Genomic DNA, 22,871 nt, shown 5'->3' on the forward strand with positions numbered 1-22,871 from the left:
AGCATGGCTGTCATGTTTCAATATCATGGCGAGAGAGAGAACTTCGGAGAGTAAGTAAAAGTGGCGTGTGTTTTATTGACTAAAGACCTGCTTTTCTAGTACTGCCCACTACAGTGAGAATTAGGTGGATTTAGGAAAATTCATGTTTCTAAATACCAGTTTTCTGACCCTTAGTTATAGAGACTTAAAAAAAAAAAAAAAAAAAAAAAAATATATATATATATATATATATATATATATATATATATATATATATATATATATATATATAAAATGTTTTTTTTCTCTCATTGGTGTATATTTTGGCTAAGGACTCTTGCTTATAATTGATACATCAATGAACACATTTTAAACAGCATTAAAGGATTCAACCTATCCTCATTAAAAATTTACATTATCCAGTCACTGCACTATATTGATTGTATAATTCAAAGAATATAATGTAATTTCAAACTCGATTAAAGGTATTGAAATGTCTGTCTCTTCAAATTTTATAACCTTCAGTGACACATTTCTGTAAATAACTATATTGCAACATTCTTGGGAACAAATTAAAGACTTTCTTAATAGATACTTTTATTGTGAAAAAAACACACCATAAGATTGAATTATTTTATGTATTTGACTATGTCTCAAATTGGGATAAAATATAGTATTTATTCATTGAGACACTCCTACTTACTGTATTAAGATTGCTGTTAACCAGAGACTATACCATCTCATTCTAAGGTAGTCATGCTATCTATAGTAAAGTTATCTGTAATGGAAACATCACATGGCAAACAAAGCTAAATGTAGTTTTGCAGCGTAAAGATTCTATAAGGTAATTCTACACTACACATGTCGTACATGTTGACACATTGACTGATGTCAGAACCAAAATGGGCTTGTTTTGATATCCAATCCTCAGTACTCGCCCACTGAGAGACAAAGTGTACCAAAAGTTGGTCAATGACCGGAGTACCTCATTGGTTACTATAAAGAGTACACAGCCAATAGGACAATTTGTCTCTAATGCATTGTGAATGAATATACCACTGATTAGCTCTTGGGCATGGGACTTGCATGCACAGGCACAAACACCCAACGCACACACTCAAGGATCACCTGTCTGGAGACAGAGTGGATTATGGGGAATTAAAGTGGGGCACTGTGTGACGTGGCTCTAAAACTTGGGGTCCTGTTGTTGTTGGCGTTAGATCTGATCCTCTGCCAAAAAAACCCTATCACACTCTTTGGAAAGTCGAACTCTTCACTACGGCCATTAGAATACAGCTAAGATATAACTGATAAGCACATACGCATGCACACGGATAGCTCCCAATCTCAGCAGGACAGTAAGAGTGTATTCTGTTCAACAGTAGCAACTGTAACAATGATGAGGCTTAGTGGTTGAACAGAACTGCCCCTGTAGATTGACATATGAGACGGCTGTTCATGCAGTGCAACAATTTAACGGACTGAGAGCTTAATCGTGTAATTCTAGTCAACATTAGCCTGCAGCTGTTACAATTAAGATTGAGTGAGGCCTGTGCATAAAATGCCAATTTGTCTCTAAATGTTAAGCAAAATCGTATCCATGAATCATCCTGCTGTGAGGGAATGAGTTGAAAAAAAATGAATTAGCAATCTTGTAATTTTAAACATATTGCTTTCACTTTACTGAAATATGTTTTCTATCCTGTAAGTTATTTTACATCACGGGCACTACAAAATGGTCCTGAAGGGCCACTTTGAGTCCTGGTTTTTGTTTCAACCGTTCCACCTCAGTACTATAACCAACGAGGTTTCTGCTGAAACAGTCATTTCTCAAAGATATTCAAATAAGAGATGACAGAGAAGAAGCTGGCAGACCAAATCCAGCCTGAATGGTCAAACTGTATTAGGATTGATTTAGAATAGACTGTCACCGGAACCCCCTTTTATCTTCTTTTGATCTTTCCCTTAAACAGGATTTGAAGGGATATATTAACTAGGAAACACAACCACTTTATCTAGCAATAATTGAAAGACCAAACCTTGACAAGAACAGTATGTGTGTAATGTATTTTCTGAACCACTTTATCCTCATTAGCGGGGGGTGCTGGAGCCAATCCCAGCTGTCTCTGGGCCAGAGGCGGGGGACATCCTGAATTGGTGGGGCCAGCCAATCGCAGGGCACAAGGAGACAAAGGACACCCATGCACACTCGCACCCATACCTAGTGGCAATTTAGAGTGTCCTATCAGCCTACCATGCATGTTTTTGGAATGTGGGAGGAAACCGAAGTACTCGGTGGAAACCCACGCAGGCCCGGGGAGAACATGCAAGCTCCACACAGTTGGGCATGACCTAGATTTGAACCCAGGACCTCAGAGCTGTGAGGCTGATGCGCTAGCCACTCACATCACCGGGCCACCACACAAAATATTGTAAAATCTTCAAAGTGAATAATGCAACAGTAGTGATTTTTTTGTAAATAATGGAGAACGATACAGTTGGTTAACCAGTATGTTGCTGTTCAGTTGTATTTACATAATTAAACCCAGAGAAACATTGATTATAGCAGGAGGCGCCTTTCAAGCCTATTAAGTAAAACCTTAGCTGCATGATATTAAGAAAGTGACAATAGGAAATCTATGCACTTTTCAGAGGGTAAAATTGTGCTGGTATTTTGTTGTGCAGCCTGCTTTGTTTGTACCACTGGTTGTCTTTAATTTTGTAGACAGCAAGTCTACATGCAAAAGTAAAGATAGTTATCACCTCTTACACTCCCTGCCAGTTGTCAAGCCCCGTTTTAATGCACATTGCCTGAGGGATTCGATAAAATCCTACACCGTGTTTGGTAAATATGTAAAAACGTGCACAGTGCGAATGACAATGTGTCATTTCACTGGCGAACTTGACTTAATGAAAACCCGTCCTCTTTTTTTCTTGATGTCATGACAGAATTGCAAGATTGCCAGAAGACAATATTTCACCATTCTATCATTGGAATTTACAACATTCTGTATTATGAAGTCTGTCAATTGAAGCAGAAATAATAACCTCACAGGCTGATGAATTCCTTAAACTGTAACAAGATTGAAACAAAGCAGAATGTCATGGCTTTTAGCGTTTTTTATTCTTGAAACTAGGCAGGAAATTAAGAGGTGTCCAATATTTTTTATGTTATTGATTGCAAATAGTTTTTAAAAAGTTGACTGATAGTCCTTAAGCCATATTGGGAAATACTTTGTAATGTGTACGTAGCTACTATCATTTTGTTTTCTCTCCAAAATTATGAATAATAGAGTGTGATATAATAATAATAATTAGTTTTCTAGTCCAAATGTTACATTAAATAAATAAATGTTGTTGCTTTTAGTGCATTGTACACCAAAATAATTCTACTTAAAGATACTTTGGCGCGCTATATTATTATGTAAATCTTATACAACTCCTAACATCTTAGTAATGTACTGTACTGTGATGTGTACTTATTATAACTTATTGTTCATTCTGGTGTTTTGCTGAGTCTATCTATGTAAAGTAGCATTTTTGGTATAATCTGTCATATGTACATCCATTAGAGATTTCAAATAAATAAATGAATAAATAATGTGGTTGATTTTTATTTTTTAGATCACAGATGAATGACAAGCACATTGCCCAAAATATTTTATAATGTAGAGAATGTCAACTTTGTGGGCTTAGATGTAAAATTTATGCAAAGGAAAATTGTGTTTAGGTACAGAGCATCATAGATATTGATGCACTCTTTTTTTTTTTTTTTAAACTGTCTTCATCACTTGACCACAAATCACCTCAGCAGCTGTAATAATATTAGACTGACTGGATTATGGTAGGTTCATGAGCTGGTTCCTGTAGTGAAAGGGATGGGTTACAGTGTGCTACTTAAGCCAAAACTGACTGTTTAATGGCCACATTGATTAATGTTACTCTTTCATATTGACTAAACAGAAACTGTGTAGCATAAAAGGACGGAGTGCAATCTAAAGATGAAATAACTTGTTGTTACACACTGCAGTGAATTGCAGTAGTTCTAGAGAAATATTTTGCTTTCATTTTTTTTCATCGCAAATAGTACTGCTTTTTGTTGTGAAGCAATTTTCCCTTCCTCCTAATCGACCATCTAGCACCACATCATTTTAGCCTGAGACTTAGTCAAGAAGACACTAGGTGCTCCTTGAGCCATGTAGTTAAATGGCCCAGGAATAAAGAGGAGGGTTTTATTTATGAACATCTACGACTGAATTACCCTAGAAACATTTCATGGAAGCAGTAAAAAAGAGGGCCAATAAACCTGGAGAGAGACATTTGTCTCTTGAGCTTAACATGGAGAGGAACAACACCTTACATCTTTCATCCCAAGCACTCTATTTTAGACTTTGTGGGTGATTGTGTTATCTTTAAGTGTCTTGTTTTCTAAAAGGATAGAGTAGCCTTTATGCTGCATAGGTCTTCAGTTTCACATCATGCAGGTTTGCTCCTGCAATCCTATGTTGTTTCTGTTTTATTACTGGATTTCAACTTACTTTAGAAAGTATGAACAGGTTCCAAAAACAATTTGAACTCTTTCAGTGATATTGATGGGGACAGACATCCACTTAGGTGCAGGCAACCTGCAGCTCCAGAATCGCATGTGGCTCTTTTTCCTTTTGTAGTGTTTGGTCCCAATTCAACACAAAAAATCTGTGGTGCGCACCTTTTGTGCTGGTGTGCATTCAAACCAGAGAATGCTCGTGTGCCTGGAAAATTTTGCTGACCATTTCTGCAATCACACACCTTTTTTGCACGCAAAAGGCTTCCATAGCCACAGGCATTATGGGAAATGTTGTTTGGTTCACATTTTTTTATTCCGTATTTTACTGTGTTAATTCGCCCAGACTGTTTTGTCCAATGATTTACTGAGAGGGGCTAGCAGTGATCGTTTGTTTTTGTCAGCCAATGAGTTAATTTGGGTGATGGGAATGATGCCATCTTAAAAATTATGTATATATATATTTTTTTTTTCTTGAAAAACAAGTTACTCTTTGCCAAAAACAAATAAATCTACTAAACGAAAATATCTCAAAAGTGTTTTGTATCCTACTGTAAAACCTTGTCTGGTAGGGTATGTTTTACTTTAAACTACACATATTCTTGTTAGGACTTTTTTTTCTTTTGCTGTGAATTGGATATTCTCATATTCAACTGCCTCTGGCTTATTGCATCTTTGCCCATCATTCTTTTTCCAGTTTCTGCAAATCAGACCCACCAGAAACTGCGATGAAGAAAATGTATTGTTCCAATTGGATGACCAGATTAGCTTGACCCTAGTCAATAAAACTCTCAAACACTACATACTTTTATTGATTTCATAATACTGCTTTTGTGTGTGCTATAAACATATAGGTCATGCACTGTTGTGGTAATAAATTCTATTAAATCTTTGCCTCTCCCTTCTAAGGGTGATATAAACAGAGACCCGGATCTGGAGCAAATAACAGGAAAAGGATGGAAAACAAACCTCTCATGACAGAATAGATTGGTCCCATTTTGGGGGGAACCAAGCAACTCTTTTACTGGCTGTCAGAACCCTCTCCCTGGCAAAAAAACGGAGATGAAAAGAATGAAAGGGAGAAAGGGATGTCTGGGCAGTCACAGAGGGTCATCCAGAAATCCTCTACGAAGCAAGTGAAAAAGAGACAAGATCAGAGAAGTGTACTGTGCATTTGAGTATTTTAAAATGTATTCAAAAAGGGCAGTATTACCTTTAAGTGCACATATGTTTTAGGAGATTTATCACTTCTGTATCAATCAGGAAAATCTTTCAAAGAGGCCATCCCCATTTGTTTTCCTGCAAAATCGGATTCTCTGGCTTCTGATGTCGTATCAGAGGCATTAAAATTGATGAATGCAGTAGTAGACAAATATATCAGGAATAAACCTGTCTGGTACAATACTTCACTTGATTCATGTAGACTACATGACTGCTAGTCATGACCACAATGGGTTGGCATGACAACACAAAACCAGTAGGCTTTGGTCTATGCTGTATTTATGTAGTTTAAAAAAAATCTTTTGGAATGTTACCAACACAGAAATGTTATCTGTGTGTGTGTGTGTGTATGTGTGTGTGCACGTTTTCCATTAAAATCATCTGATAAAGTTCAAGAGGTGATCTTGGGAGAAAATCCAGTCTGAGACAAGAGCAAGATTTTTGCAAGTTGAGACCAAGACAGTAGGGTTCTGGAAACCGATCTCAAGTGTGACAACAGTACTCCCTTGATCTCTATGAGTAACTCTTGATTGTTATCCTCATACTTGCTGTAAAATGTGTCATCCATCTTGGTTAGATTGAGCTTTGATCTGGGCTTTTTATACACCCTAGAAAATGGCCCAGGTGTAAGAACTATGGAGCAACAAGTCAAAATGAGTCAGGGTGAAAAAATGGTTGACATATTTGAGATGGTTAATAAAGAACATCTTCTATTCAATAATCCTGAATTCATTCTATTAATACAGTATATACTATAGTAGATCTCCATTTCTCAATAACTGCACATTTTTATTCCAATTAATATTTAGTGGCCTTCGGGTTGCTATGGAACTTTCAAAAGAAATCTTTTATACTGTATCTAATGCTCAACATCGTTTGTATACATATTCAGTGAAAAACTAGAATTAATATAATAGTGTTTTGGAAATCAGGCCCATTGACATGACAAGTCAAATTGTATCCCTTATGAATTCTCTGGTCTGCTGTGTGGAAATGTCCACAGTTAATGAAATTGAGGTGTGACTGATATGCAATCTCTTCTACTCTCTAATACATAAGAACGGAGCAACTTGACATTTGATGGACATTATTGATGGGGACAAATGATTTATAGTTTATGAAATTATTTCTGATGACGTCTACCTCTCTGTCTAGCTAACTTGTGTTATTTTTGGCACTGAAAGTCTTGCTTTCCAGCCAGCTGGAGCCAAGAACCTGAAAATATTTTGATAATTCAGTCTGCTGGACACACACACTCACACACACACTTGCAGAGCTGGCACATTTGGTCCCAGGCACACAAACGGAAACACACACACACTCACACAACAAGCATCCCATTCAAATCAGCCGCGGATTGCTGAACGCAAAGCTGTCACTTGTGAGGAACCTCATGAAACAGGCGGACAGACAGCCTGTGTAAATTTCCCAGGCTTCCACTGGTTAAGTGGAAGTTGGTGCCAAGCAGGGCTGTTCCTGACTTCCCTGAGTCCCAAGACAACTTCTGTGAGAAGGCACACTCTGCTTACCTGGCCACAATGAGCCCCTAATATTACATTCAATTTTTACACTGCATTTTAAGATGTACTTGGTGGCCACTTCAAATATATTTTATAAACTGTTTCTACGGCCATCAATAAATTCACACTACTTCTTAATTGTGGATGATACTCTAGATCACATGTGTCAAAGTGGCGGCCCGGGGGCCAAATCTGGCCCGCCGCATCATTTTGTGTGGCCCGGGAAAGTAAATCATGAATGCCGACTTTCTGTTTTAGGATCAAATTAAAATGAAGAGTATAGATGTATATAAAATTTCCTGATTTTCCCCCTTTTAAATCAATAATTGTAATTTTTTAATACATTTTTTCTGTGTTTTTAGTTCAAAAATCATTTTGTAAAATCTAAAAATATATATAAAAAGCTAAAATAAAAATTGTTTTAGATCTATAAAAAACTGAACATTCAGGGATTTTAATCCAGTTCTTTTAATCCATTTATAAAAAAAAATCTAAATATTATATCTAAAATAGTCCGGCCCACGTGAAATCAAGTTGACGTTAAAGTGGCCCGCGAACCAACCCGAGTCTGACACCCTTGCTTTAGATGCAGCATACAGTATGTTGACGTACTCTATTAGTCTATTAATAGAGGCAACTCTAAAGTCCCGGGAACAGTACTCACTTTTAACAAATAACCAACTCTCCTCAAATTAATACACAATTTTGTCATGTCAAAAATCATGTTGTCTAGTATTACCCTATTTTATTGAGGCAGTTGTCACAAAACTGAATGTGTTGGATTGAACAATCTGAGAATATTAAGGCATGCCAGGCAAACAAGATGAACTACAGATAGAGATGAACCACAAGGGACCATTATCTTTAGTTTTCCTTTCCAATTTAGTTCCCCCATCATTTTTTTTCCATTATGTTTTTGTTGCATTCCCCATTTTCATCAAGTGTCCTCTCAATAGCACTCGTTATCCGTCATTCTAAATTTCTTTATAAACACATACTTTTCCTCAATAATGTTTTCTATTACACTGCATCATTCATCTGTCCAAAGTCTACAAATGCTAATTTCCCACTGACAGTGACAGTAAAAAGGCAAGATCATAAGCAAAATGTATATTTTTTCAATATATATGTTTATTCAATTGCATTGTACATTTGTGCAATAACAATAAAGGAATTCATTTATTTACTATTTTAATAACTATTGAAATTCTCACTTCCCTATGTTATTTGAACATTTTGTCAGATTGTGAGTTTTAAGTTAAAGGAGATGCACTGTTTAATTGACTGGCTTTATCTAGTGTTTAAGGTGAGAAGTACAGCAATGTCGACTGAAGTCAAGCTTCTTGTGCGGGCCATATTCAAAGATATTTTCAGAATTTTCTGCGGGCCAATTAAAACTGGGCAGGCCATATTCAAAGATATTTTCAGAATTTTCTGCGGACCAATAAAAACTGGGCAACAAGCCGCAGTTGGCCCTCGTGTCGTAATTTAGACACCCCCGCTTTAAACCATAATCACATTACTGTGCAGCGCTAAACTGCTGTTTTTTTATGTGACCTGTAAGACACTCCGGTTTAATTATTTGAAAGATTTTAATAATGATTAAAATAACAAGGATGTTTTAAAATTACATCTGAAGACCTTATTACTTAGACTGTTTTTTCAGATTCAAATCTGTGCTCAGGGGATTTGTGTACATACATACATACTCTGTTTCCATACACCTGCAATGTAATCTCTCAAAAATGGTTTCCATATGCAGCTGTTTGTATTCCAAATCCATCTTTCCTCTTGATAAATCTAGTCTAGATCTAATCTGGGAGTTTTATTTGCTGAATTTAACAATTTAATAGACATTTTATGAATGCACACCATGCAACATCTATGTGATTTTCGGGTTGACTAAATACAATTAAAAATGTTTTTGAAATTTTATATGTACACAATTTATATTATAAGTGTTAATAAGAGGCAAGGTCTAAAAAAAGTCAGACAAGAATTTAAAAAAAAAAGATAATGTAAAAAATTAACTAAGTTGTCTGTCAAGAATCCACTGAGCAAAAAAATATTAAAAGATTTGTCCAAAGATTTAAAAAAATGGTATAGTGTATTTAAACAATATAATTTATTACACACATATATCACTTTACAGGTGTATGTGGACGTACTACATTGAAAATGGAGAATATTTGGAACCATTCATTAAAATACAATTTAGCCAGATTGTGACAGCTGCCCTGATCTGCATTCATAAGAAAAGTCCCTCTGCCCGTTCCACAACCCAGCCAACATTCAGTCAAGAACTCACAATGAACCCTGTGTATCTTAATTAGTTTGTTGTTTTTGTGGCAGTCCAATCATGCAGCTTTTTGTGAGTTTCTTCAAACCATCACTTGAGGAAAACTAAATTATTTATCCCTCCCCTCTCACTACTTATTTTTTTAAGTTCTCCTCTATTTTGTGCTGACATATATACATTCAGACATACAAATGTATCCTGCTATCAAGAATTACAATCTGCTTTTCAGCCCAAAGAAAAAGGGACAATACATTTGCATTCATAACTTTCGTCTATTTATGTATGTGTGTTCTTTTTTCATTTAACAACAACAACAATACATGCACACTTGTATATAAATATACAAATGCAAAAAGCATAATAGAAAATGCAACTCTATTCTACGTAATAAAAACATTTTTGCCCTTGTAATCTCACAATTCACCATTTGGTAATAAAAAAATGAATAATCCTTGATATGTTTTGAACACATACGGATAGAGGCATAGCTCTGGCTCCAAGTTTGAATGGCGCTCGAGGTGAGTGCACCAACTGACAAGCTTCCAAAAATGTGGAAGATGGGTATACGCTCAAACAAGAAAGGTGTCAACCTCTCAAAAAGTGTGCTTAACATCCATGGATGACAGGCAGGCATGCAGCAACCTCAAAGAGAGCTCATGAGTGGAGCACTTTAGATTCAACCGTTAAGGCAAAAAGGATGCTTTTGTCTCACTAATTATATACCAGCATGACTGATTTCCGCTTCTCTTTGATGTACAACATTTCAACTGTTAAATCATATAGCACAAAAAGTGGAATAAGGTCGTTATTGATGACATTCAAGATTAAACTGATTTTATGAAAGTCTGAGAAAGTCGGACAGTACTGAGCCTTTCTTGGGAAACCACAAAGCTCAGGTCACTCATAATAATGGCCACTTCACAGAAGTTCATACATTGTAAAAGAAAAAAAAGAGGTTTCATGGTGGCAGTATCTATCACAATCCACGACTTTGTTAAATGAAGCTGGGGATGATGAAGTTGGGGTAACATTACAATTCAATCTTTGATTTTTCAGGTTTGTGCCAAATGGGGGCGCTGCAAGCTTTCCAACAGCATTCAAAACAGAGGACATGATTACAGAAATTACATACTATGAAGTTGGCCTTTTAATCCTTTATAGATCAACTCTTTACATTCACAAAAAATGAGAATGTGTTTATTTAAACACAATTTTAAATGTGAACTCATTCAAATCCCTCTCTATACATGCATAGGAGAACAAGAATATTAAAGTGTATTTGATTAAATTCAACAGAAATGTAGCTCAATCATTTATTACATTTTTATCATTCAGACTAATGACCATGGGCAGTCAGTAAAATTCTTAATCCAGCCCACACTGTAATATTAATAGGACATTTGACACATCCTATCAATTAGTGATGTTAATACTAACATTATAAAATGATAGCTTTTGATCAGTTATTGGCCATATTAATGTTATATAGATGAAATGTATAAGGTGTACTTGTTCTTTGTTAATTAGAGTGCCAATGAACAGCATAGCTGATGTTGGTCAGTATTTGCTACTAAAGACTTTAAACTGCGATATAACCCGTAATAATGTTTGATTATGAGAATGAAAACATTAAAATCGTAGTGTATAAGAAATATCATCCACTAGAGTTCATGCATTAGACATCTTGCAGCATTTTAATCCATGTTGTAATGAATAATTTGAATTTACCCCGTAATAATGTTTGATTATGAGAATGAAAACATAAAAATCGTAGTGTATAAGAAATGTCATCCACTAGAGTTCATGCATTAGACATCTTGCAACATTTTAATCCATGTTGTAATGAATATTTTGAATTTACCATTATAGTATTTTTATTGATGGAACATCCATGAATTAAAGCACATGTCACAATTTTTTTTTTTCTTTTAATTTCAAAGCATTAGTTTAAAAGAGACCAGGCTACAACTAAGCTCAAATTCTTCTCATGTTACAATTCCTCCTGGTCACAAGATCTTTATCACAAATCTTCCGCTTTTTGCCCATGTCATCACCTCCACTACCCATTTTGCCTCTAGTGCTCACAGTCAGCAAAAGACCTATTAACCCCATGCAATGCTCTATATTGTTGTTAAATAATTGAAGATTTCTCTTGCCACAGTGAAAAGGCAACTAAATAATGAATAAGATAGGTGGTCTTTAGAGGTGGAATAGCCATGTGAATTATTTAGGCAGCAAATTGCAAGGAGAAGACACTTGTTGCATTAAAAAAAACTCCTGGGAAACAAAGTGGAAATGTTTGATCATTTGACATTACAGAGACTTGCAATAGTTCAAACTGCATGCAATTATTTTAAGCAGTGTCACGGCCCTTCGTTCCTTATGCAGCGTTCCATATGCTGTTGCAAAAACATAATTTCAAAGGATATATATAATTCATTTAAGTGATATGAAAGGATCATATGTGTCCATTCCTGTCATTAAATTTTGTCAAAAGGCGGGTGCAATCACATATGGGAAAATGTGTCATGTGGTTGTGTGATGCAGCAGCAAAACTTCTGTCCAAGGTCACACCACCGCTGAGAGCACACCTGGCATCACATACATGTGTATTTCCCACAGTAGAGAACCAATGGCACACCCATATAAACCAATGTATGGGTGTGCTCAAAAGACAGATGGTGACAATGAATTAACATGCACATCAGAGTTGGAAGGATGCAAGAGAAAAGGCAATAAAATAAAGGAGAGAGGTGGTGCCATTTTTTGAACACATGCATGTGTTTGGGATCAGGATGGATTAATTACACAAGCTGTGAGGCAAGACTGGATGTAGTTTCTAATATGTTACAGTAAAAGAACAGGGTTTACAAAGTTTGAAGGTTTACCAGACATATGAAGAGTGCTGCTTTATATTTGCGTGTTTTCCAATATATGAAGAGGGCTGCTTTATATTTGCGTGTTTTCCAATATATGAGTTATCTGCTGCTGGCTCATAAAAGATGATGAAAGATAACAGGAATGTAAATTTATGTTCTCCACCTTTGTGTCCTATGACTTCAGCTGTTGGCGACATAAGGTCTGCGTAAACACAAAGCTGTATTTGGCGATGAGCAAGAAGTTTTTGTGTGACATTTTGGTCTGACACTGTGTTGCAAAAATTTCAAGCTCTTTCATACCTTAAATTTGTTCACAAAACCAAGCAAAAAAAAGTTGAGTAATATACTAATAAGTTAAAATATAATTCTTAATTTAACTTAGATCATTATAATAGCTGTTGTAACTGAGAATCTATAGAGTTAACCACTGGACTACTTTTTACTGTCACATTGAAGTAGAGCATTTTTTTCTCTACTATTTCAGCCTGACCATCTTCAAGCAGATCTAAATCAGGAAGCACTTTAGCAGAGTTTTTGAAGCTGTGGGTGACATCGACATAGGCCAAGTGCAAGTGGAACTAGATCAGCACCTTGAGGCACTCCTTTGCCACCATGTGCTTTGGCAGGTCAGGCATCTAAGATGTCGCAGGACAATTTAATGGACAAAGTTAAATTTTTTATGAAGTAAAGTTACAAATCTGTACGCTTTTCATATAAGGACACCTACAGGACAAAACCAATATAAGATTAAAACAAGGCCTGTGATATTCAATAGGTTTTGAGTGGCTACTTTTGATTCTATAGTAGTAATAGGATAGGAGAAAATGACCTCATAAAAAATGGTAATTTTGTCAATTAATCTTTTTTTAAAGTGACAAATAGTAACCGTAAGAAAACACGCTTGTGACTTTTGCAAAAGGTATTTCACTGAGACGCGGCTGTTTTTTTGTCAAACGTAAATTAAAACTTATACAAGTTCTTTGGGTTAGGGTGTCAAGGGGCATGTTGATTATTGGAGTGGTCTACATTGTTACAGCAGGAGTCATGCACTGTTTTGCAGCCTGTACTGAGTCTTCACACTTGTTCTCATTCATAATGAAAAAGGTGGTCCTGCAATATTAATAGCTCTCCAAGCCTTGGGCACTGGTTTTATTTAAGGATTCAGTAGAAGAGGACAATAGAGGTGACATAATATCTCTGCAAGATTGTGCAAGTGTATACGGAACTACTTTTTTCAATCATGTCCCCAAAAACATACATAAATCAGTTGTATTTTTTCTACAAGTGAAGCCAGTTAAACTTGCAGTCATATCAAGTTAGCATAAAAAAGGTACCAATTACAGTATGACAGTTTTTGATTAGTCTCAAAATCAAAACAATTGTGTAAATCAAAAAAACAACCAACCTCTTAAAAACCCTACTGTTTCAATGAAGAGATAGCAGCTCTCTAATCTCCCACATTTATCTTCAATTGAAGAGTTCATCAACCAAGATGATTCCAGACATACCACATCTTCAACAAGCCTCAATCTCTCCAAATTCCATTTGTCTACTAGCCTAATGCATTTGATTTTAATCACTCTATCATTAAAATCTAATGACATGGATGCTAATTTTACACTACTTTCCTCTACTTTTGTTTAATTATCTGACTGTCCAGACTCATTTGACTTGGACGATTTCATCGTGAGAGAGTTACTTTGGGAGAAAGAGTAGATGGGCTATGAAGGCTGATGCTTTATGCCTCTGAACATTAGAATGTCTCACTATTGACTGCATTGGTAGTGCCGTGGTTAACTTGTCGTTTGGCTGAGCTGCTTGGTTAGGCTCCTTCCCCAACTAGTCTTTAAGAGATACATGTATGAACACATCTTCCAAACATCTTAAATAATGAACTTTAGTGCTCCTATAAGGCAAGGTTGTTTGTTTTAGATTTTATGGATTCTGTCTACAGGAGTCAGTTGAAGCAAACCTTGCACACATGATTTTGAAATTACAAGAATCTTACCTCATATGATGAAAACAGTCCTAAATGAGTGAAAATGAATTATTTGATAAGGAATTAGAAACCAGGCAAAGTCTAGAGCTTACCTGACCCAAATAGAAGCCAATGCTGTATTTTTTCTATTTTTTACATAGACATCAAGATTGAGTGACAACCTATCCGGTTGCTTAGTTGCCAGGGACCAATGGGAAGTGGCAGTCCATAGGCTAGGAACTGATAGTGGAACGGAGTAGCTGTGGCAGCGTTAATGGTAAGTGAGAGGTAATTAGAGAGAGAACGACTCATGCACAACTCTCCATCCGGCAAACAGAAAGAAGAGCAGGCCTCCCTGCCGCCTCATTCATCATCATCTGCTTAGCAGGCGGCTCGGATACAGGATGAACGGAACACCCCGCACTATCCTTCCCCTCCTTTTATTGTCTTCTAAAGGTCCAAAGATCCCATGTACACGTTTTCCTCTTTCTAAAGCTGTCTTCTGTTTGAATGTCCTAATATGTACTTGCACTCTTGTTATTTTTGTACCTGTCAAACATCGTTTCTTATTGTTTCCTGTCTCAAAATTACCATTATAGCTGGTTGAACACCCCTCTTCAATTTCCTCTCAATGTATTGCTGTCACATCCTTTGATTTATTATATTTTACAAGTGGTATAACTCGACTAAGAACAAGAGCCTGGAAGCAAGTGAGCAAACAGTAATAATTTGTTCCAAACTCTGACAGAGAAAAGTGGAACAAAATGACAAAGAAAATGAAACTGAAGAGCAAGACATGGACATAACTCCAGGGTATGATATGCAAACAGTAGCAGCAAGTAATTTGTAGAACTCTTGACTGGTGGCACTTACAGAAATAAGAGACAACAGATGCAGCAAGGTACCTGATATTTAACCACAAGTATTTTTCATACTTCACCTCTAAATTTCCCCTTCTTTCTATTGGTTATACATAAAAATACCATTATTTAATATTTATTACCAAACATTATGCATTGTAAAGTACATTTATCAAATTATATTATATAGATGAGTCTGGCCCTGGAGTTATTACCTCAGTTATTAATAGTGCAATATCTGTATCACGTGAATGTTGAATAGTCTTAGTAGCACAGACTACAATAATGACCACCGGAGATATACTTGACACAGTCCATTGTTTTATATTTTTGTATCAGTTTAATCAGGCATTTGAAAAATTACCTGATCAGTTTTAATGTCGAGTCAATTTTATTTACTTGACTGAACATAATTTTCCCCAATAAAACCTAGGAAGTATTATGTGTCAGTTTTCTGCCCAAAAAAGAAATAAAAAAAAATTACAGCTGCTTTACTTTTAAATTCGTGCCGTCTCTTTCAACATTCACCGGAACACATAAATAAAGCTATTAGGTTGTTGAAATTTTACAAAACTCACAAGGGACGTAAAGCACATGTGGCTCTCCCATCAAGTCTTGGGGTATCGTTGCCCAAGAACGGCAGCCTTTTTCAATCAAGCAGAATCTGATAACATATTTGTTTAACGAGGAGGCTGACATCATAGCTGCGTTGTAATAGAACACTAGTACTTTTTTTCTTAACCCTGGTACTCATTTTATTTTCAGACTACTAAATGCTTGTAGGATTCCTGTCCCAGCAGAGGAAAGAGGCTAATATTTCTGTCAAATTTACAAACCTCTTTCATCTTTCAAAACAGCAAATTATAGTTTACCCCAAATTATGAAACGGGTGATTACAAATGTATTGTGGCATGTAGTATGAATGTTCTTTTAACCAGTAGTACCAACTAAACAAATTTGGCTTTCTCTACAGATTTGATCTGACCTTACCATGAAATACACTCATAATTTTCTATCTTGTGTGGTAGTGTGTACTATGTGTCAGCAGTCCTGCTGAAAATTGGGTATCGTACACCAAGATACCCTCAACATCTCACACCCAGATGACTTTTACACACTGTCTTGATGCTAAGGTGTTTGGTCCCATCTCTGATAAACCTGTGTAATCCTGACTCTTCTGTGTGTTTAAGATGGTCTGTTTGTGCACTGGTTGTCACACAATGCCCCACCTCTTGATAGACCCTGTCGGTATGGCCACATAGCAGTATTTGAAACAAGTCTGTAGCTGTGAGGTAGTGATAAAAAACATGGATTTTAGAGTCGATATTGTTTGAAATATATCATAAAATGAACTCTTGGTCCACTGATCCCTTAAATTTTCTAGGAAAGCTCAAACGCAAGCAAGGTTTTATTTTGTGAAGAGCAAAAATTGTGTCAAAGGAATAGAAATGCCTGCTCATGATATTCACTCAGGGGCTTTATTAAGGCATCCATGTGCATTTTAAGAGGATTAATAAAGCACACCTCTCTATATAAGGCAGGTGAGTCAAATGTTAGTTTGGAAATGACAAGGAGCAATTCCTCATGGTTGCTATCTGATCATAGCCCTGTCAGGATGGAGGGTGAACTATCTAGGTGGTGCTTGTTTCCTTTTAGAAGATAAGAAAACACTGACCCCAAAGGGCAAGAAAGTGTAGGAAAAAAGGAAATTGGAAAAGGGGTGTGTGGGTTGTAGACCAAAGTATCTAAAATTGTCCTCTTTTTGCTTAGCAGACTACACAGCTTGGTTAGTATCATTTTAATGTGATGTTAAATGTGGTATTGTGTGCAATTAATCGCTTGCTCTTTTGGAAAAAAAAGAAATGTGTGTAGTAATAGTTTTTCCCACTCTTTCAGATGACCATGTAATTTTATTTTCCCCCCTAGTGTGGTGATTTAAGGGTAAATAGTTTAGGCAAGAGAATCTCAATTATTTACACAAGGAAGAGAAATCATGACTCACTCACTCCAAAACGGACAGTCCATGGTCATTATGTGGCTTCAAATTGGAAAACCATCCCTCTTTAAACATTGAGCTCATGCGACTGACTATACAAAAGAAATCATAAATTTGACAAAACTTTACATATTTAATTTAGTGTACATCAAAGTAAAGTGAGGGGAAATAGTAATGTATGGATTCTGTTTTTTTCTCCTTTGAACTCCCTGGAGGTAATCGACCTGTCGGTGCTGTAATAGTGATGAATCTTTTGTGGCTTCACGAAACAAGATGGGTGGGAGGTGGCCTCCCAATATGGTCGTAAGTGGTTTGTGTATTGTGGACGTGGGTTTAAATCAAAGCAGGGGACCACAAAGATTATCACTGCGGTACAGATGTGCAAATCACAGGGTAGCAACTAGAGGAGCTTGTCCTTAGACAACATAAATACAAAATTGCATGTAGTTGTATCTTCTTCAGTTCAGTGTCTATGTGAGACCTTTTTTTAATGTTCATGTGGTACCAATCAGAATTGCTCCTATCACTACATTTAATTACTCTCTCCTATTTCAGTAGCTGCTGTGTAATACATTCCCATCACAATTATTCTTTTTTGGCAACATAACTATTCATTGAGGCCTTTGTTTGATATTCAAGAAAAGCCTGGCTCCCACTTGAGAGTTCCATCTTGATTCTTCCACACAAGCTTTAGCCAAGAGCTCTCATAATTTTGATTAAAAAAGTTCATACATTATATATATATATATATATATATATATATATATATATATATATATATATATCTATATATATATATTTATATATATATATATATATATATATATATATATATATATATATATATTTATATATATATATTTTTTGTAACATCGTTTTTCCAATTATTTATGAATTTAATTCTTTTAGCATTGGCTGCCCAATATCAAAGCTTTGAGTAGTATTATATTTAAAATTGAATTGAATTGAATGCTTTTGTGGTCATTATACAAGTATAATGAGATTTAAAGCTTTCACCTTGTAGTGCACAAATAACAAAAAATAGACAAATAAATAATCAAAAATAAGAAATGATTAAACTAGTAGTCCAAGTGAGGTCAGCAGAGCGGAGCGGGCTTGTTCAGTCTGAAGTCCAGGATGAGTTCCATAGTTTTGGAGACATTCAGCCCCAAGTCACACCACTCGTCTATGGACGCAACAACAAACAAGCAAACACATAGAAAATCAATATATAGTAATGATAAATAAATTATCTGTAAATAGTAATAAATGAATAGATAATCACAAAATAATAAAAGATAAATAAGTGGTCAACATAATAAATAAGTAGTATAAGTATTAGTAATAAGTCTTGATTAGGTTCTAAGTGCAGAACTCGAGTTCATCATGGTGACAGATCTTGTGTTTATTGTTTATTGTATGTATATATATATATACATATATATATATATATATATATATATATATATATATATATATATATATATATATATATATATATATATATATATATATATATATATATATATATATATATATATGGTGATTACGTGTCACCGAGTGGATTTTGCATGTATTCTCCATTCCTGCGTGGATTTTGTCTAGGTGTGCCAGCTTCCTCCCACAAACCAAAAACATGGTAGGCTAAATTTACACTCCAAATTGTTCTAGGAATAAAAGTGTGCTTGAATGGTTGTTCGTTTCGTTGTGATTCCTTTCATTTCCTCCGTTTTGCAATTGGCTACCAACCGATTCAGGGTGTATGGTGGGTACTGGCCCTAACGACCTTTGTGAGGATAAGCGGCTCAGAAGATTAATGAATGAAGTAATAGTGTTTACTATATCACAGTCAGAGTAACATATGTACTTTTCCTCATTATTTCACAACAGTCACATTGCAAGATGTACGCACAGGTTTGACCCTCCGCCACTGGCTACATATAATTTTTGCTTCATTAAACCCACTGTCATGCTCTGACCCAGAACAGATGCAGTTGACCTATATACAGCCAACTGTTAGTGAGCAGCCACTAGCCATAAAAGCAATGTGGTTCTTTGGCTTTCTTGATTCTGTTGCTATCTCTCCATACCTATTTCTGTTCCTTTCATTATACTTCACACTTTGGACTCTGAACTACTGCTTATCCCCCACATTTGTCTTTTTGGCTCTGCTGATGGTGACGAGCCTTGGGAGATGACCTTTCTGGCAGCCGGTGGACTGTCAAGTCTGATTACAATTTAGTGTTCTTGTGTTGGTGTACACAGACTCTGGAGTTTGTTGATTGTGACATCACCTGGCATATATCCAAGACTGTAGTGTGACTATAGGTCAGGAAGACTGAAGTTTTACAGTTAAATCATTATAATTAAGGTAGCATTACTCCAAAGGTTTCTGATTAAAATAGATCTGTATTTCAAAGCAAAGGGCAGAATGATTCTAAAACAAATAGGCCTTGGGAAACGTGTGACAACAGCATACATTGAAGTAACAATAATAAAATGGAGAAACTCTGGCTAAATAGACATCTGTTACCATAATGGCTTTTCAGATAATTATATTCTAAAAAAACAACAACACCGGTTGTGGGTGGCACTTGAGTATTAATTGCAGGCCCTGCCCAACTATTAAAAAAAAGAGTGAGTTATAGTATGGAAAATACAGTAAAAGTTTTTTTTAAGTCTAGAAAATCTAGTTTTATATGATAACTATACACGTTTTATTGTGTATACTTTTTCTTGGTGTGGATTCACTTGTGCAGCTAATTGACAGGAACTAGTCAACCAAAGCTGAAAGTAAAATTCCTGCAAAGCATGGTCAAGATTTGGTAGACTACACTTGGTTTCAGTGACAACTCAGATTCACTCAACACAAAGGCTTTAACTGATGTTGTTAATTAGGCTTGACTAACAAAATATACAGAAAATGGAAATTAAATGCAAGCTTTCGTAGAAGCGGGACACAATGCCGGATCACAGGTGCATTGGCCGCTGTTTCGTGAACTGCACGCCTGAGGTAGAAGCAGGTATTTTGGGAATTTTTTGGACCTGTATATTGAGTATGTAGAACATTCGACCGTGACCTGCCTTTGAAAATAGAATCTTGGTGCTCACTCTGAGTAATTGGCCTCTGGGGCTACATACAAACCCGAAGAAAGGTAAAGAAAGGGCTTGTCAGAAATCCAGCCAAAAGACTGTAAAGAAATAATAGACAGGAGGCCGTAAGACTTTTTTTTCCTTTTAGCTAGGTTGGTCACTGCAGGTAACAATCTCATAGCATCTCCTAGTTTTCAGATCTCCTCTTTTACTCACAAATATTGAGAAAAAAATTATTCACGTTGCATGAAGAAAGAAGAAGCAGAGGTCCAAATGAGGATGCAAATAAGCAAATCTCTGAAAATCATGTTTACATTTGAGTCAGCATATTTACAAGGCCAAACATGTTGATTTGGGGAAAAATACCAAAATAAAAATACATCCCCACAAAAAGAGATGGATGTAATGATTAATCAGTAAGCTCAGCATGTAACCAGGTTATGACTCCAGACCCACATTAAGCATGCAACTCCACATGCTTGCACTGCAGCCATCTTTCTTGCCAGACTCACCTTTCATGCAGCAGCATGATCTCTGTGTTTTTTTGTTGCTCATCACATCTGATCATGCCTAGCCTCATGTGTTATGTGTATTAATATAGTATGCAGTGAGATACAAAAGGAAGGAACTGTAAGCATTGGAATGCTTACCTTTTTCCTCTGGACTCCTTTAAAAAGGAATTTTGACTCCAGATTAATATCCATTTAATATTGCTGGGGTGGCTTTACGCATGCAAGGTCCATTGGATGTTTTTTAATAACAGTTTGCTGGTGGATCTTCAGGGTGCCAGATAAACTTTCAGAAGAGGAATCCCAAAATTCAAGTGTAATTTCGCTGTCTATTAAACTTGGTTCCACAACAGAACTGCTGTATCAGGTGGAACATTGCTCCGACTAAATGCATTTGTAGCAATTTCTGTTATCTGCACAGTTATCCCAGTAGCAATGTTAAGCCTTTGCCTAATTCCAGAGCTGCAATGTTAGCATTGAGATGTTTTTGGAGGCTGTACTGACAGACACTGGCAGGTCTGGGCTTTTCTCCCTCGGGAAGGCTTCACTGTCAAGGGTAGCTTACCTCTGCAGGCAGGGGTGACTCAAGTGAGAGACATGTGGGTGAAAAGAAGACAAGGAGGAGGATGAGGAGGAGCAGGTTGTTTAAGAATGCCACTCAGGTTTTCAATTGGCGGGAGGAGGTGCCTCTTGGGGATGACAGAGTGTCTCGACGATTTGGCGAGAAGGCCAACCAAAATGTAGGGATGAAATCGTTTCTGTGGAGGATGCAGGTGATGGATGGCAGTTGTTAGTCTCAGTAATTGTGTTCAGGTAATTGACCCTGCCCCCCACTTCTTTTGTGGCTCTTCTCTGGGTGAGCCAAACACTCCATCTTTCTTTTACTTCTATTGCCTAGAGGGTGGGGGTAGGGGGCATCAGCAAAGAGAGCCCAGTGCAATTACTACCTTGGCACCATTCCTTGTTTAGACTATTTAGACTTTTGCCTTAGCAGTTCAAAAACAAACAAACAAAAATATTTGTTCTATGTGAATAAAATATTGTCACCATAGTACATTTCATTCCCCAATACATGTTTTCTTTTTTTAAAAAAAAATTGATGTAAATTTGTTTGCACATCTTCCAATTATAAAAGATGCAAAGTAATGACCTCCTTTCCTGGCACATCCTAAAAATGCAAAGGTGTCCAAAATCAGATATGCTTGTGAGGAGTACTGTAGTGCTATTAACTGCACCATTAGCTATTTTTGTTTCATGGGAAACAAATTAAATTAGTAAATTTTCCCCCATTATAGAAGCAAGCTTGATTGATTGCAATACATTAATGTGAAAAACAAAACAAAGACAACTGTGATAACAACCTGGTCTTAAATGGTCAAATAATGACAAGTAACTGGCTTTGACATTGCTAATTATGGTAATTGCTGCTTGAAAATTTCTGTTTGTTGCAGCTGTGCTTGCTCATAAAGTACCAATAACATTGAGATGACTTCAACCTAAAGAAAATGGAAAAGTACATACAGTGTCTTTAATACATTCTAAACTCTCCTTGAGGAGGTCACAAGTCATCTGCAAAAACCCTTAGCTTTTAGAATGACCAAAGTTTTGGGGGAACAATTTCAGAGGCATACACTCTAAATAGAAAAACTTTAGTATTTAGTGTTAGAGATTGGCCTTTAACAGCCAAATAAAGTCACCGTTTTTTTTTTTTTTACCACCTGAACATTTAATTACCGCATTTAAATTAAAATACCATTAAAAGTTAGTTGTGAAATAATGATCACGTCTCTAGAACAGCAGGTCCCCAACTTCAGTGAATAAAACCAACCACCATTTGAGTGGTGACTAAAAATGGGTTGAAATTGAGAATGAGATTATAATTCTCATCTCCATGCATCAGCAGATTATTGCAGCATTCATCATGGATCCAGGACTCTGCGCTAATAATTGTGTGGCTCTATCGCGATCTACAACCTTTGATTTACACTGAAATC

At 36.2% G+C, this 22,871-nt stretch overlaps 1 protein-coding gene across 3 annotated transcripts in view; it reads left to right on the top strand.

Annotated features, from left to right (window-relative positions):
• The window catches only part of mfsd8l1 (major facilitator superfamily domain containing 8-like 1), a 68,786-nt gene that overhangs the window by 31,773 nt on the left and 14,142 nt on the right, over positions 1 to 22,871 (top strand). Inside the window, exons 14-15 of one of the 3 annotated variants that reach the window (XR_013301354.1) lie at positions 14,581 to 14,696; positions 14,757 to 15,286. The exons of 1 other annotated variant lie outside the window; for it this stretch is intronic. The gene's annotated coding sequence lies outside the window, so the exon portion shown is untranslated. Of the gene's footprint in view, positions 1 to 2,928; positions 4,051 to 14,580; positions 14,697 to 14,756; positions 15,287 to 22,871 lie in introns of those variants that run through there. One more of the 3 variants, XR_013301352.1, reaches the window with a different exon arrangement.

The sequence above is a fragment of the Stigmatopora argus genome, chromosome 8, assembly GCF_051989625.1.
Source record: "Stigmatopora argus isolate UIUO_Sarg chromosome 8, RoL_Sarg_1.0, whole genome shotgun sequence".
Taxonomy (NCBI): Eukaryota; Metazoa; Chordata; class Actinopteri; order Syngnathiformes; family Syngnathidae; genus Stigmatopora; species Stigmatopora argus.